Source organism: Brachyhypopomus gauderio, chromosome 21 (genome assembly GCF_052324685.1).
Source record: "Brachyhypopomus gauderio isolate BG-103 chromosome 21, BGAUD_0.2, whole genome shotgun sequence".
Lineage (NCBI taxonomy): Eukaryota > Metazoa > Chordata > Actinopteri > Gymnotiformes > Hypopomidae > Brachyhypopomus > Brachyhypopomus gauderio.
Genome location: NC_135231.1, coordinates 5,996,526 through 6,014,025, shown reverse-complemented (window position 1 = coordinate 6,014,025; position 17,500 = coordinate 5,996,526). Strand labels below are relative to the sequence as shown.

The following is a 17,500-nucleotide window of genomic DNA, read 5'->3' as shown; positions in this document are numbered from 1 at the left end:
CTAGATACATTCTCCCTCTCACTTTCCCTCTCTCCCTCTTTCTCCCTCTCCCTACGTAGTCCTACTGCTCTCAGGCTGAAGGTTCTGCTCATTTCTCACGCCACCTTTACAGTGACTTTATGCGACGGGAGAACGTTTACGACTACGCGGCTTCCGCTAGGAAAACTCCAGAGATGACTGACAGGCCAAAGCGGGCAGCCGCCCAGCCCGTTACGAAACGCTCCGTGGCCGGACCTAGAGCGGATCGTCGGTCCGGGGACACCCGTGTGGGTGGGGGTGGTGGAGCAAAAAAAAAAAAAAAGTCACCTGTGTTGTCGTTCGCTGCTCAAATGTTTCGACGAGAGTACGGTGTACTGTAGCTTCGGAGAAAACGCACAGCCGAGCCATCCGTTTTAACAATGCGACCGTAAATGTGTTAAAGAACACTTAGCCCAGCCATCTGGAAGACAATTACACAGGAACAAACACACCAGCTCAGCACCTAAAGGTTGGGCAATCAATCAAAGACAATGGTCACAAACTAGATGACCATTTTCTGTTGGGGCCTGGCCTCGTAACCTAATGAACTGCTGTGTTGAGGGGGAAAGGAGCTTTAGTACTAACGCTCCCGCAGTCTATTAAAAGCAGAGAACAAAGAAACACGAGCTTCACCCATTTGATCATTGTGTTAAAGACAACCAACCTCATTAATGGTATCGTCCTCCAAAACGCTCAAGATCTAAGCTGAATCCTCCATCCAAAAATACACTTCTCATAATCCGTCCACATTATGCGACGACTTGAAAAGAAAACGGGAATAATTCTGAATCATGGGAAATGCAAATGAATCGCATGAAAACCTTTTTTAACTAGGGCAGTATCAGTACTGTTAAAAAAGAGCCCATCAATAGGATGCCTGCCTGAGAAACTGTGTTACGAACCTGCCAATCCAGTGGTGTCCCAGGCTTAAGATGATCTGTTTCTCCTTTCTGAGCAGTCTAATTAATGAACATTTCTCTTCTTTTTCTAATTGTAATCATGGGCCCCATGGGGAGCCATCACGGGACTGTAATTGCAATTAAACATTCGGATGAGTTGGTAAAACAATGTCAGCACACCCTGAGCATTTGAAGAGATACAGGGAGGGCGGCAGGTGGAGCAGATCCTCTTACTAACATTACTAACAAACCTCTTATTGGCATTTTTGTGTGTTTGTATTGCAGGGGGATGTAAACTGTAGGTTTAAGAGACAATGACAAAAGCTATAATTTATCAGTCTTAAAAATGCTGTTAGGTTTATTTCTCTTCCATTTGGTGATGAACAGACTTCACCTTGCAGAACCAGGTTCTCTCTGTCCTTTTCACCCTTTCGGTCAAATGTGACAAGTTTGCCGCTCAAATTCAGGAGACTCCTCCCCGAAACACACACTCGCACACACTCACACACACACGCACTCGCACTCACACACACGGCTGGATTAACCTGGACTCACCCTAAGGACAGCAGGGAGGGCCCGTCACGATAGCAACAATCAAGCTGATTGGGCAAGTCCAATCTTTTTTATTAATTAATTTATCAAGTCGCAAAATGCGAGAACAGAACCGGTAACAACAGCTTTCTGACTTCCCCATCCGAATGAAGCCAGCTGTTCTGAAAGCGGCTGGTCCAGTTCCTACATATATAACATGTGCCAAGCAGACCACAGTCGGGGGAGGGGCTGGAGCGCAAGTTTTCTTGTGGGTAAATCCAACCTCAACATATTTTTGTGGTAAGTTGAGGACGAGTTGCTGACAGCACATCAGAAATCATTTTATGCGATCAACATGTACAAAATGTGAGAAATCATATGCTGATGACAGTTAGGAAGTGTCAGAGAACTCCGTCTGAGGGTCTGCTGTTTCTCATTAGGCAGATGCTTCGTCTCGGTGAGCCATGCGAACTGAGAAAGTGTTGCCAACACATTGAGATACTCAGAATTCATTTAATCTTAGCACAAATTTAAACACACCTCAAACAAGCATTCGCTCAATCACAGGTAAAAGATAATTTGCTGGACTGCACCAAATTTGTGAAAGAACAAACTTAATATTCTATTCTGTAACACATTTAATTACAAATGAGAATTTCACTTTATAAAATAGTTGTTGTCTCGATCACAACTCAAAATATCTTCGCCCCACAAAAGTATAGCTCTTTTTTCAGCCCGAGAAAGATTGATGCAGCCTTTACTTCAGCACGCAGAGAAAAAAAAACCCTAAAGCAGCCTCACATCCTCTCACTGAAAAACCCCCTCCATTTAATGATCCCCCACTAAGGAGAATCCGCACACCTCCGAAAGAATTCAAATCCCTTTCCCACAACCCCTTTCAGACTGTATGATAAATGACACCCGTCATTCGGCTCTTGCCAAACAGCTCAGAGGGGAATTGTACTGATATATGATTCACAAGAACAGGAAATAAACTCTCCCTTTCTCTGTGGTGAGCTCCCTCTCCAGCTCGGCAGACCTGGACAGTGTCAAGGACCGGCCGCACGAGAGCAGAGACAGCAGGGCTCCCAAAAAAGGCGAAAAAGATGGCTTTTTTATTCCAGACACAACCAGCACTGCTCACTAAAGACAAGAAGCAGGGCGAGGGCGAAACGAGCCACTGAGGACAGAGACATTTTTTTTCTGAAAAACACCAGAGAGGAAATGAGCAGCCAAGCTCGGGAAATGTAAAAGAATGCAATTACTGAGGAGTAAAATCTCAGCGAATGAGCAACCTTCCCCTGCCCCCAATTATAATAAAGCAAGTAAGGCTAATTACTGGCCCTTGATTATCTGAGATTTCTGTCTATGTGTGTTTCTGAAAGACAGACAGAGGGATGTAGGAAGAGCAAAAGGGAGGGAGAAGCCGTGTTTATTGTAGCCAATAAAAGCATCATGATTTAATGCTTTTCTTGGTTTCGATTTTGTTCTAAGGAATTTACCCTGCGTAGATCTGAAATGACTCATTCAGAACAACTGTTTTCACCACATCCACTACACAAGCCTTCCTACCCTGTGTTTCTTAATGTTTGTGCATTCATCACTACATTACCACTACACTACCAGACCGCTAAATTGCAGTATAAAGGTTTCTAGATGCACAGCTAGGTCTCAGAGGGGTAGAGGTTGAAGAGAGTTTACGTGTGTGTGTGTGTGTGGCTGTTTGTGGGCGTGTGAGGATATCTTTGCATGTGTATGTGTGTGTGTGTGTGAGGATGAGTAACTGTTTTGTGTATGTGGGTGTGTATACGTGTGTGTGAGAATGTTTTTGTGCATGTGTGTGGCTGCGGTGTGTACACATGCCTCCACCCCGAAAGGCCGGTGCTTAGCAGTGGGGCTTCAGCTGCAGCTGGCGTTCGGGGCCGCCGCGGGCCGCCGCGGGCCGGGCCGAGGAGCTCTCCATCACTCCCGACAGCAGCATCCTTTCACCATCGCCGTCACGGAGGCCCCTGCACGCGCTCGTGCGCGGCGGCCATATGTATGGGTGCGCGTTGGGGGACGGAGATATTTACGAGCCTCGCATCTCCACGCTTCTGCCACCGACGTGATGTACGGCCAGGCGGACGTGGCTTCCAGCTCTCCTCCTCGCCATCTCCAGCCCCCGCGTCCCTGGGAGAGCTCCCCAGAGCCCAGAAGGATGAGCCTAACGCGGCCAGCAGACACGTCAGGCCCGGGCCCCGGCTCCCCCAGCACCGGGCCACACATTTTATCACGGACATTTAATAGTGGTAGGAGCCGCGGGGCCGCTCCTTGCTATTCAAGCTGGAGCTCTCGGGCCTGCGAGGTGGCTGGGACCGTTTCTGGACAGACATTTGGGCCAGAGCGTTGGGGCCAGAGCGTCGCTGCACGCTCCGTACGCTCAGCTCGATTCACTGGGCTGTCGTCAGTGCCGGCCCCGGTCTGCTGAAGTGTCTGTGTGCCGCTCTTCTGTGCTCCATTAGCTTGGATAGGCAACTGAAGCCTCTGTATTTGTTTATAATTTCAAAACTTCTACAAGAAAAGGAAACCTGACTTGTGGCATTTCAAAGCAAACCGAGCGGCCATGTTGTGAAACGTACACCCAATAGAGTAAGACAAATTTACCTGACTACTGTGACTTCCCCACTTCACTGCGTGTTTTCCCCCCTCTCTCTCTCTCCAAAGAAATAATAATTGCAAAGGAAGCCTTGCAAAGCCTTATGGCAGATTAGGAAATGAATTGGAAATGGCTTCAAATTGTCGCTCTAAAGCAAAGAGGCTGCTTTGCACCACAAGGGGTTCCTTACCTCAGGCAGGAAGAGGATTAAAAGCAGCCGTAAAAGAGCTCAGTAATGGCATCAGTAATGTTTCATTGCCATTAAAATGGCTCAAAAAACATCTGCTTTGCATTTTTCACTCCCTCGCTGCTCATTTGTCTCCGAAACTTTTCGGCGTGCCCCCTCGTCTTGAGGGCTCTCACCTCTCTTGCCTTAAAAGTACACGGTACTAAAACTCCCGTGCTGTCCTCCTACACTGAATTATGGCAGTGAATCATCTATTCCACTCCCCGAATCCGTGATTTAATGAGTAAACTGTTTTTATCGGGGACTGAAATATTATTTGGAGTCCGGTCGGGTCACTCTTTGACCGCCTTCAAAAACGGCCTGTTCAAAGTCACTCCTGGGCTATTTTTGCGTGGGCGAGTGGTGTTTCAGATTTCTGGCGAGTGTAAATATTGGAAAGTGGAGCGCAACACCTACACACGCACAAAAATGCTTCTTCCACACCCATGTCGTCCCTGTACTGCGGTTACACCCCCTGAAAAAGCAACCGATGACAAAAGCGGCCTAAACATCGTTGAGCCACTGGAAAAGCCGCCAACAAGTCGCCCCACAGACTGTGTTTACATTTAGGCAACGCTCCATTTCTTGGACCTGCACACTTAAAAAAAAAAAAATGGGAAAAAACAACAAAAAACTAACATCATCAAAGGGTGACATTCACACAGAGGTCACGCAGTGGGCAGCGTCGGGTAAACATCACCCCCCCCCACCGCACCAGGACCTCTCCGCCCGAGCCCGGCCGCACGCCGATCCAGACGCCCGCTAAGGCCGGCCCTCGATCGGCCGCCCGGCACGTGCGATTGACGTCTGCCGGTCAGCGCGGCCCTGCCCGTGACCCACGACCCCCCCTGGCCGCCGCGGAATAAGGAACTTTTTCAGCCGACACCCGACGACGGCACTCAAGGGGAGTATTCACAGGGAGCCAAGAGGGGACCCGTCCGGGGGTTTGTGGTATCCTAGCTGGATGGCACTGCAACACTGATGCTTTTGTTCGTTCCTATTTAAGAACATTAGAGAGCCGATCTGGACGTGGGTCCCGGGTCGCGGCTGTCCTGGTGCGGCTCGGGAGCTCCGGAGACGAGGGAAACAATGAACGCGTCACCTCGATACGCAAAGCAATTTCACAAGGAGACGAATGAAGTAGTAATCAATGCGTATCTGTTTTCATCCACTCAGGATCTTGAGTAGTTTGATTATTTTTATGTTCATGCCGGGGTGGAGTAAATGCTGTTTTTTGTTGTTGTTGTTCCAAAATTGAAAGTAAATGTCCTATAAATGCTGCACTCACAATGCGACAATATGGTGCCTTTACTGATCGTCCAACATACTGTAGCATGATTTCAGCAAATCAACATCTCAACTATAACACACTGTCAAGCTGTCAGCCAAACACAAAAATAGTCTAGGACTAAAGGCCTAAGAGGCAGTGATTTGAGTTCATTTGTTTCTTATAGACTATGCCAGACACTCTCGTACAGACAACAGTGCCAGTGCAGGTGGGTAACATGAAAATGCTCACATCAAATCACCGGCCACCCCCAGCCCCCCGCAGCACTATTAGAAATGTTGCTGTAACCTTCGGATTGTGGGTTATCCGTTATTGTACAGCAGTACTAGGTATGATGAAGAAGAAAAAGAGAAAGAGTGAGAAAGGAGAAAAGAAGAGAGAGAGAGAGAGAGAGAGAGAGAGAGAGAGATACAGGCAAGGTGCCGGATGATGCTCTGCTGCAGTAATAAAGTCGGTAATATCGCTATCTCGCTCTCCTCTCCCAAGGATTGCTATAAACCTATTTCGAAAATTGCACCCATATATTTGTGGGAGACAGTTAGCTCGTCCTGGTGACAGTGCAAACTTCTCAGGTGAATTATGCTGGTGTCATTCAGGGGCGTTTATCAAAACGGGTCAATTACTCAAGGGCCAAAATTTCACCGAGTGCCTGTCGCTGTAGCCAGCTTCCATAAAGAGGCGGTGACAGAGACGGCAGAGACCACGCTGGGCACCACGCACACGCTAGGCTAGCTACACCCATGCAAAACCCAATCAGTGGGCATCCCCATACACTTACATGCACACGCATACAGTGTGTGTGTGTGTGTGTGTGTGTGTGTGTGTGTGTGTGTGTGTGTGTGTGTGTGTGTGTGTGTGTGTGTGTGTGTGTGTGCGTGTGTGTGGCATGCAGTCACCCAGGTGAGGCTTGTATGATCTGCTCTCAACAAAATTAAGTGGTCCAAATTCCTGCCTCTGACATATTCAATGGATAGAATAGTCAAAGCATTAAGTCTGTCCTTTTGAAGTAAGCACAGAGTTTACAGGAGTCTGTTTACTTTAGCCAACTGCTATGTTATTCTTTACTCTTCTGAGCTTTTGTGCTTGACTTAGCATATTCACAGCTATCACCAGTAAACCACAGAATATAATAAAGTAAAAATCTCCTCTGTTAACCTAATATAATGTTATGGAATCACTTTCATGTTTTAGGGTTTTAGATTTAGAAATAATGAAGATATCATGATTGAAAGATCAGTTTAAGAAACATTTTGTGAATCTGTGTGTAGCATAAACCCCAACAAAAAACACCCAATGGAATTCCAGGAGGCCGTAGTGAGACTGTAACCACTGGTCTGGGAACAGTACACATACTGGTCTGGGAACAGTACACATACTGGTCTGGGAACAGTACACATACTGGTCTGGGAACAGTACACATACTGGTCTGGGCACAGGACACATACTGGTCTGGGCACAGTACACATACTGGTCTGGGAACAGGGTACATACTGGTCTGGGAACAGTACACATACTGGTCTGGGAACAGGGTACATACTGGTCTGGGCACAGGACACATACTGGTCTGGGCACAGGGTACATACTGGTCTGGGCACAGGACACATACTGGTCTGGGCACAGGGTACATACTGGTCTGGGAACAGGGTACATACTGGTCTGGGCACAGGACGCATACTGGTCTGGGCACAGGACGCATACTGGTCTGGGCACAGGACGCATACTGGTCTGGGTACAGGACGCATACTGGTCTGGGCACAGGGTACATACTGGTCTGGGCACAGGGTACATACTGGTCTGGGAACAGGACACATACTGGTCTGGGCACAGGACACATACTGGTCTGGGAACAGGACACATACTGGTCTGGGAACAGGACACATACTGGTCTGGGAACAGGGTGTGCGTTGAGCTAAACACAGGATGGCCCAAGCACAGACAGCCACTCCATTCTAAATGCATTTATTTGAGCATAGAGGCACGTGTGCATTCTGCTTACAGAGCTGCAAACATGTATATATAATAACTGTAAACACATTTTCACACACAGGCATTTAGCTGTAATTTTGCATGCACAGCAAGCAAATGGACATTCTCACACACACACACACACACACACACACACACACACACACACACACACACTCACACACACTCACACACACACACACACACACACACACACACACACACACACACACACACACACACACACACACACACACAACTTCGAGATAGGAGCATTCTGTGCGTCTGACTAAACCATTTTATCCAGACTGTCTTTCTATTCAGCAATACCAACACATTTTTAGAGGAATAAGGCAAGCCTTCATGTGACTGCCTTTCATGAATAATGATCAATGTGGGCTGTTTGCAAACCACAGACTCTATCTACCCAGCATGCCTGTAGGCACAAGCACATTCCTACCACTCATGATCTAAGCCTGAGGTGCCCGTGTGTGTGTGTGTGGTTTGTGTTACGGACAGAAACACAGAAGAAACAGATTTAAAATTATAGACCAGCGTAAGTCTAGAGTTAGAAAGAACCCAATTCTGCCCCAGTTCTCCCGTCTGTGATGCTGGTAGAGAGGATCAGCTAATCTCAACGGTTACTGCTTTTGCCGTACAACCACTAAACAGCGGAGCATCATCAAAGTGGTCTAGTAATTACAGAGTTAAGACTTCTTTTTTATTGCTATCAATTTCCTCCCCTTAGAAGAACAAAAAAAGATACACCCACCACTTTAATCAGGGGTTTGATTCACCTCAGCTCAGTTAATGCACCGATATCATGCAGTCCAACAATGGTTTGCCACATATCCTCTTTGTTTGAAATGACAGACACTCAGAGCACCATGGATCAAAGACATCCCGGGGACAAAAATGTTTCAGAAAGACACAGCTGAATAATGAACGGAGAGTGCTCATGTGACTCATATTTAGTTAGCTAGCTGAACTGAGACCTAAAGTATAAATGACTGTAAAATCAATCTACAGACTCACAGACGCACAGCTTCCTTTGGCTATTATTATTTTTTTTGTTAAATCTGTTACTGCAATGTAAAAAAAAAACACGCAGGCACGCACACACAATTCCTAAATATTGCAACATTAGGATACATATGCAATCCTAACGGAAACTATTTTTAATTTATTTTAGATAGACCGATATGCAAAGCATACTTTGATATTACTTTCTGTAACGGTTCCCAGCAAAATAAGGTTACCTCACATGCTTTAACAAGCCCTTGAACTACATAGCTGCTAGGCTATTATTACTTTGCACAAAATACATCTGAAGAGTGAAGGGAGCATCTGAAGGGAGCATCTGAAGGGAGCAAGTACACTCAGAAGAACTCAAGCACTAGAACGCAGCTCATGTAAACAAGAGTGGGTCTGGACCATCATACTAATCCAACCCAGCGTCTGTGTGTTGACATGCGAGGTGGCTGGGGCAGCAGGGCAGGTTCGGAGGGGGCGGGGCCAGGATGGGAGGGGGCGGGGCCAGGATGGGAGGGGGCGGGGTCAGGATGGGCGGGGGCAGGGCAGCCTTCTCTCTTCATTGGAACATTATCAGTGCAGGAAGTGAATATGGATGTCCTGAGGCGTTAGGCGAAGGGAACACGTAGTCTGATAAGATCCCTGAAGGAGGCGTCTGGACAGGGCCTGCTACCTCACACACGGGACCGCTACCTCACACACAGGGGCCGCTACCTCACACACGGGGCCGCTACCTCACACACGGGGCCGCTACCTCACACACGGGGCCTCTACCTCACACACTGGGCCTGCTACCTCACACACGGGGCCTGCTACCTCACACACGGGACCGCTACCTCACACACAGGGGCCGCTACCTCACACACGGGGCCGCTACCTCACACACGGGGACGCTACATCACACACGGGGTCTGCTACCTCACACACGGGGTCTGCTACCTCACACACGGGGCCTTCTACCTCACACACGGGGCCTTCACCATGTGCTGCCATACACACACGCACCTTCACCAACACTTCACCAAATAACACACACATACACGACAACAAAGACATACACAGTCATTTGTTCTGATATGCAAACCAACAGAACCGCAACCAGCATAATTCACACAAACACGCAAACTAAAGAGAGAGAAAATAAAAACACGCATCAACAGCGGATTGGCACAAAGCAGCCAGGCGGGCATCATCGGGGCGCGGGGGGCATCCCGCAGGTGCGCTGGCGGCCACATGTGTGCCGTGACACACACATACATCTGTGTGATTGATCAGCTCAGGCACAGCGGACAGGTAGCAGCGAGTCATGAATCAGGGCTCTGGGAGGCTCCCATGGGGCCCAGCACAACAAGGGCACAGGGGCCACAGGCAGGTCAAAGACGACACACAGCCACGCCATGAAGCATGCGCTCTCATATCCCCGCACGACGGGGGCCCGGAGACGACGACGAACCGCTCCGTCGCCTGATTTCCCAGCGACATCGCGACACGCAAAAGCAAATTACGCTCGACTCATTTAACGGGACTGTCCGCTTTTACAACCTAGCTAAAAAAAATGAAAAACAAACAAACAAAAGCCTCGAATGCCAAACTGGTAATATCAACAAAAGTATGGTTGCCCCGGTGTAGTGTGACCCAGGTTTTGCAAATCCTTCAAAACTGGATCAATTGTGCCTTTTGTACCAGCGCATGCTCCAGATGTCGGCAAAGGCAGTAAAATAAATAAATAAACGTAAAAATAAAAAAGCGGATGTGGTGGAAGTGCACTAATAAGCTCACGTCATCCCCAGGCCATCTGCTATAGGCTGGCGCACGGTTTCATGTATCTGAGCGATCACCAGGAAGTCCCTGTCTAAAATAGAACGCACCTCTGCCTCATTTCTCTCCCCCGCCATCTCACAAAAGCATTGTGCCAATGAAGATATTTGCAGTACATCTTCACTGGCACCGGTGAATTATATAACACCGGGAGAAACCTCTCTAGTCCCATTTAGTGCAGCGGTAGCGGCTAATGAAACTGCAGAAGACTGTATCACATTGAGGTGGGACTGCGGTTATTGGTCGCAACGCCTGGGGCTGTGGAGATGATAAGAGTGACCTCTGTGTTTACCCCACGGCCGCTGCTGACCAGTGACACGTGGATCTATCTGTACCGGTGCCGCAGGACTGCGTGTCAGATGCAAACAGAGATTTCAGAGGCTTTGGTCCCGTACAAAAATGAACTAGGGTGAGTTGAGAACGCTTTAAAGGGAGATCATCGGTTCTAGCCTGTGAGGTTCAGCAGATGCCAACCCACAAAAACACTCAACACAAAACTAAACACGGTGGCACAAATAAGTAAAGAAAACAAATAATCCAAACAAACCATAAACCTGATAGAATGTTTTATTTTTAGCAAAACTGAAATCTAAATTGACATGATTTTAGTATGTCACTCTGGATAAGAGTGTCTGCTAAATACCATTCGTGTCAATGTAAGTAAGGATCACATGATGATGTTCCATCAAATCATCACATTAGCAAAAAAAAAAAAAAAGCATTAATCATCCCTTCTATCTTAACAGAGAGACCAAATGCGGTCGACGTACAGAGCCAGCGTGCACTAAAGATTCCCATTATCATTACAGCTTTTACTGAAATATGTGTAATCAGGGGCACGCGGTAAGGGCCACTCTGAACCAAAGGCGGGGCGCTCTGGAGACGGAGGTCCGGGGGAAATGGCGTGTGCTTGAAGGGTTGCAGGGTCTCACTGCAGCTCTGACGGGAGGCGGGCGGAAGCCAGCCGGGGCCGCCATTCATTTGCCTGTGATCTGCTGCAGCTCCAGCGAGCCCTAATGACTCCCTCTGGCAGCGTAATGGCAGGTATTAGAGCGCTTATCCCAGCAAGGCCCTCGGCTTCCCAGGACGGCCGCACATGGCTCCACTCAAGCGGGCCGATCTGTCTGCGACGCCCAGCCACCTTCCGCCGCGGGCCTCCGCCACGGCCATTCCGGCTCAGGGCGGGACAGCTGTGGCGCTAAGTGCTGGGAGAGCTTGGGGAGGGAGAGAGGAGCCGAAGGAACCGTTCTGGAGAGGAGCGCGAGCACCCGGGAAGAGTGAGGTTACAAACGAAGAGAGAGGGAGAAGATGCTCGGGATTCCAGCGCAGATTGATGGATCAGCATCAGCATCTGGGTGTGCTGGTCCGATCACTCAAGAAGTTGAGCTGTCTCTTTAACACGCTCAAGCAGCCCAATCTGCATGAGATTTAGCACCCAAAGCAGAGAGTGTGAAGAACCATGCAAGATGAGCGGTAAGGGGTGAAACACCACTACAAAACAATTGCCCGCACACACTTTCGAATCAAAATGTTTTTCGAGTGGATAAATAAAGAACTGGAATAAAAGAAAAAAGGGGGGAAACAAAAGAAAAAGAAAGTGATATTTTCTTTTTAATGGATTTGAAAACACGATAAGCAGCCAAGTCTATTCATCAGAGTTTAACTGTTGTCCTGAGAGTGTGCCAATAATTTCACACTTCTGCAGCACAAAGAGCGACAACACCACTTTTATACATAAAACAACACCCAATTCACAGCTGAAAGTGTCAAAAACACTCACGAGTCAGATCAGCTCAGTTAATGTTTTCAGAGCAAGAAAGTCTAAAGGGGACATATTTATAAAAAATTCACTTCTGTGCTTGTGATTAAATGGAGTGCCTACCAAACTTCAATCTGTGAAAAAAGACAACCCAGAATGTTTTGGTGTGTGTGTGTGTGTGTGTGTGTGTGTGTGTGTGTGTGTGTGTGTGGGGGGGGGGGGGGGGGGGGGGGTCTCCACAAGGGAGGTGTTTTTTCCCCTCACAAGCATTAGACCTGCTATGTTGAAGAGCTACATACGAACTACGAGTTGTTGGCTGCACAGACCAGCACAAATCTCTACATCGGCCATCAGCCACAGACGACAGAAGAGCTGAGTAGATAAAGTTTATTTTTGATAGCCGTGTCCTAGCTACAGTCTGCAAAAAGCTGTACGTGTGTGCTAACCACTTTGGGTCTGACTGCTTTTCCAGCCTGGGTCAATGCAACACAGGTCTGTCAACGAAACTTTTACTAAAAGCAGGATCAATACCAACAGTCCGTGGCAAAAATGCAGACAAGGGATAGGTAAGAATAAAAAAAAAATTATGATGTATTTCTGTGGCCATTTAATAATAGCTGAAGTAATATATATTTACTAAAATGGCAATATTTAACGCTGCTAGCTGCAAGATCCAGAATAATGTTACAACTATTAGTTTGTTGAATATTCATAATATGAACATCTTATTCACACGTGAATAACATGAGATTAAAACGAGAATGATCTACATACAAACTTAGCCAACATACAAAAAGATACTGACAATTGATGACCAAAAATGTCTTGTAGTGTCCTTCATGTTCAAACTTTTTCTGACTCATGGTTCAAACATGCATCTCACCACTACGTTTTCTCTGGCAGCCATGTTTCTCCCAGGGTTCGTGTGGAACAGTTGCCATGGCTGCATGAAGCCTTCCTCAGGTCACTACAGCCCACTGAAGAGGGAGGTGTGGTTAACAGTAGCTCTTTATCATTTAAAGGAACAAGAACTCAAACTGGTCCCTCTGAAAACGGCCATTCAGACAGTGTGAAAAGGGCACCGTGCTGCCTGATCCTTGTGGTATTTTGATCAAAGCATGTCACGGATATTTCATTAAAACCACAGGGAACCATGTTAACTTGTGGAAAAGAGGTATAATATGTCACCTTTAAATCCCCACCTCCTCACAGGTACATTAGTGGAGTGTTAACCACTACCGCTAATCTGAGTTTCTCAACATGTGTCTCAACGGTAGTGGCACTTTGTGGCTTATCAGCTTTAAACAATTTCACCCTTTCACATTCTGAAAGTGACTTAACGCTACACCCACGCAGAGGTTACTGGAACCTTCCTCTCTCCTAGTCAGATCAGCAAGAACTGAAAGGCCTGGCATCATGTTTTGTTTCAGACAGATACAGTTGGCCCACAATGAGGCATGCATCTTCCTGTACAAAGGCGCCACTGTGCACTATCAATCATGTGAAGCCAGCTCGGAGTCATAAATCCCTCCTTTGAGGAAATCCCCCCTTTCAAATTTACAAAATGGTGGTAGTGGTGGTGGAGGAGGGGAAGAGGGGTGTACGCTCACTGAAAATGTTAGAGGAATGTTCATATTGAGGGATGAGACCAGATGTGTATGTGTGTGTGTGTGTGTGGGGGGGGGGGGGGGGGGGGGGGGGGTTGATTTAGTTCAAGGACGGTTCTTCTCAGTAAAGGAAAGATACATCGATTAAGAGAAATATTGATAATCATATTTTGGTAAGGCATATGTATGTTGTGTGTAACTGCTGAGGGCTGAGAATAATATAAAGCTTCTTTCACAAAAACGCTGAAACATTGTAAAACATTGTAAGAACAATGTAAGAACAATAGCATTTTGAACAGCGTCTCCTACATAGACTGAACTCTGAAGAAATGTCTTTGCTGTAGGCACTGGACAGAATGTCTTTTAGTTTTGTATCTGCAAAGGCTCACCAACATACTGAGGTATTTTGAGTATTTTTCCTTGTTTAAAAATTTAAGAGAGGTAAAGGCCTCTTATAGAGGGCGTTGATTTAAAGGAAAAGGAGAACGACTAATGTTATAAAGTAATGTTTAAAACTGTAAGTAGAACCTTTTCCCAGGACGCTTGCCTTAAACTTTCTCTTTGGGTGGCCAGTGGAGAAGCTCCATAGTTCTAACCAGTAACTAAAAACCAGCAACTCATGCTTTTGTTGAACTGGGAAATGTTTCAAGAAGGCAATTAATAGGAGAAATTACGTTATCGTAGATCTTTAGTGAGTTCATCTGCACAGTTCAGTATAACAGTGCATAATTTCACTGGTTTGCTCACATTTATTTTCTTTCCCTAAATTACAGTATTAATCATATACTCATTATAGGGACCATCAGTTTTTGGTAAGTGATCATTGCTGTTAAGCCAAAATGACGAAGGAAATGCATTCTTGAGAGCAATGTCAAGTATTGAGGCTGTTGTATGGCAACAGGTCAGCAAAAAAATAAGATCTGATGAAGAAAGTTTTTGAGAGTTTCTCACATGTCTAAGATCCATCGGAGAGAGCTGTGATGCAAAACAACGATGTCCTTTGTAAGGAATATAAAACACATTACAGTTCATTAGAGTGCATGTTTTCATCATTTTCAAACAGATAACGCTGAATCCTGTGGTTAAGTCTGCTGTCCTCACAACGGTCCTGTTAATCTGACATTCACACATACCTAAAAGTGTATGACTGACATTTCAGGGCCCTGTTTCCCAAAATCACCATTGTGTTAAGATCTTCTTGACGGAGAGAGAGAGCGATCGGTGTAATACTTACTCTACCTTTTAAAGATATTTGTGCAATGCTTGTGCAAAACCCAGCTCATTTCAGTTCACTGGCAACACAATTTTACATTACAAATAAACATCGGTATTATATGGTATAAACTACAGTTTATACAAAAAAATTTTTTTCCAACTGTTGAACAAATGCCCAGGAATATACCAGAACAAATGACCCAGTGTCAAGCCTCCAGCCTCAAAACAACCTCAGATGCAAATGGTCAACGAACGGTTAAACTTTCCTTTACACCGAGTTGGTATAATGTGCACACAGGGCACGGTGCCTTCAACGGTTAATATGTTCATCGAGTTCCCTTAATCAAGCTGTAAGTACAACTGAATTATTCTATATCCTACAAGGACACCTAAGCTGTCACTGTTTTTTAATGAGTTTCAATTAAGCCGTTAGTTTCAGGAGAATGGCGCAGCGCTCACCGGCTGCCCTGCAAGGACACAAACAAGACATTTTATTACAGCACACTGGCGCTATTTAAACGCTCCGCGTCGCCGTGTGGCGTCGGCCAGGATGTGGTGCCTCAGACAAGCAAGCACTTATGTTGTAAAATATCATTTGTGAGGGGAAAAAATGGTTAACCTTTACATTAAATAGGCAGCGCGTTCTATCAAATGCTTGAAAATAGAGTGCCGCGTGTTTTCTGCAAATGTTTTTGCTTTGAAGTCACAGAAACACTCTACTGCTCTGCATCTGAAGAGTTGCGTTTATCTTGTAGTCGTAAACCACGGTAGCATTTGAGGTGCCAAAGATCAAGCATATTGATGCTTCACAGTGACGGTACTGCACTAATACTGGGACGCTCACCGGTGAGAATGTTCAGCTTACGGGCAGGTGCCAAAAGAGCTGTGGGCAGAGTACGAAATCAGTGCACCATTGCTGCGGTAAACTGCGATTTTGTAGGTATTTTTTTACCTAAATTGTGATTTTTGCAGGGATGCATTACAGCAGTTTCTATTGAGGAATCACCACTGCTCTGGTCGCACAGAGATACAGTCATACGAGATAAAACATCTGTACAGCAGATCTTACAGCTGGAGAAAAACGGTTAAAGAGAACAAATGTTACATGTGTATATAATGCATCTACTTTTACAGTACATGAAAAACTGACAAAATGTAAAAGCCTGTGTTCTGTATTATATTTATGTTTTCCTGGCACTTTAAGTACTTCCTGGTTCAGTAACAGGTCGAGAGCGCATAGTCGTCATCGTGCGCCGTGGCCGCTCTGCAGAAACTGTGTGAGCTCAGCTCCCACTGACCTCTGGGCGGGGGGAAAACGGAGAGTACAAGACGAAGAGGTCAGCCAAGGCTGGCCAATATCAAGTTGATTCATCAAATTAGTTCCCATGTAATTGCACAGCAAGGCTGGCCAGGAAACGTGTCAGCAATAAAGCTGTCAAGAAGCCATCAGCAGCCATGTTAAATGAAGACACAGAAAGCGTGGGGTTCGCGACTTGGCGCTATCTGGACACTAGCCAGCGTGGTGGTCAGAACCGCGCCTCTGCTAAGGTTTCGATTTGGCACTCTCATTAAGATGTGTACTGTAGCAGTGCATTTATTACATTAATCAATATGATTTTCACAGATGCTTTAATTAAATATCTCTCTGTGATGCCTTTTAGTCAAGGAGTGGGTCTAATGATGGTACGAGATTAAAATTTTAAATAAGGTTTATGAAAACAAGCTGACAGTCTCTCTCCCTTGAATATGCAAAAACGTACCAGGAAATCCACTTGAAAGGGTGAATAAGGGGACAAAAACTTGCAATGCAACTGTGTTTACAGGGGAAGAAATAAACTGTGAAACACCATAAAATGACTGCTGATGCTAATAGGAGGAGAGGATGCCTGATAATATGATACATTCCAGCATATAAATACATATAAATCAGCTTTACCTGAAGACCTCCACGTCACTGAGCAGAAGTATTGTGAAAGTTTGCCTTTCTAATTGTTACAGATTGCACCATTAGCAAAATATTGTCATAGCTTCTGCGCCTGTAGACAGTAACAGGCGAGGGTTAATTTGCATAATAAATCTTAATTGAGACTCATTAGGCACTTGATTGGAAGCAAATCAGGTACACTGTGGAGAATTTTCAGATTAATGGAGTTTCCGTCTTTTTTGAGCAACACTGTATTTTTCTCCATCAGCATGTGATGCACTGGGACAAGAGATCGTATTCAAGGGAAAGTCCGGTTGTGTAACATGAGAAGCAGGCAAGGATATAAGCAAACATGAGGTTAACACGGAAGCCACCAGGCCTCATACATCAACTACACAATCTTACAAAGATTACATCCGTCCATTAACACAATTTGGCTTGCTGCAGGAAATATGAAGAAACGTTTATTTCACCAATCTTGCTTGAAACAATTCGAACTTACATTCTTTTTAAAAAAATAATTCACTGACGTGTTAACATAAATGATCATATAATGCTTTGGGGGGAAAAGCTATTCTGGAAA

At 45.9% G+C, this 17,500-nt stretch overlaps 1 protein-coding gene and 1 long non-coding RNA gene across 2 annotated transcripts in view; one reads left to right on the top strand and one right to left on the bottom strand.

Moving 5' to 3' along the window:
- Window positions 1–17,500, bottom strand: part of tshz2 (teashirt zinc finger homeobox 2) — a 41,114-nt gene that overhangs the window by 17,744 nt on the left and 5,870 nt on the right. The window lies entirely within an intron of this gene.
- LOC143484891 (uncharacterized) overlaps window positions 15,285–17,500 on the top strand; it is a 21,911-nt gene continuing 19,695 nt past the window's right edge. Inside the window, exon 1 of the long non-coding RNA XR_013122737.1 lies at window positions 15,285–15,343. This is a non-coding gene — a long non-coding RNA (uncharacterized LOC143484891). The remainder of the gene's footprint in view (window positions 15,344–17,500) is intronic.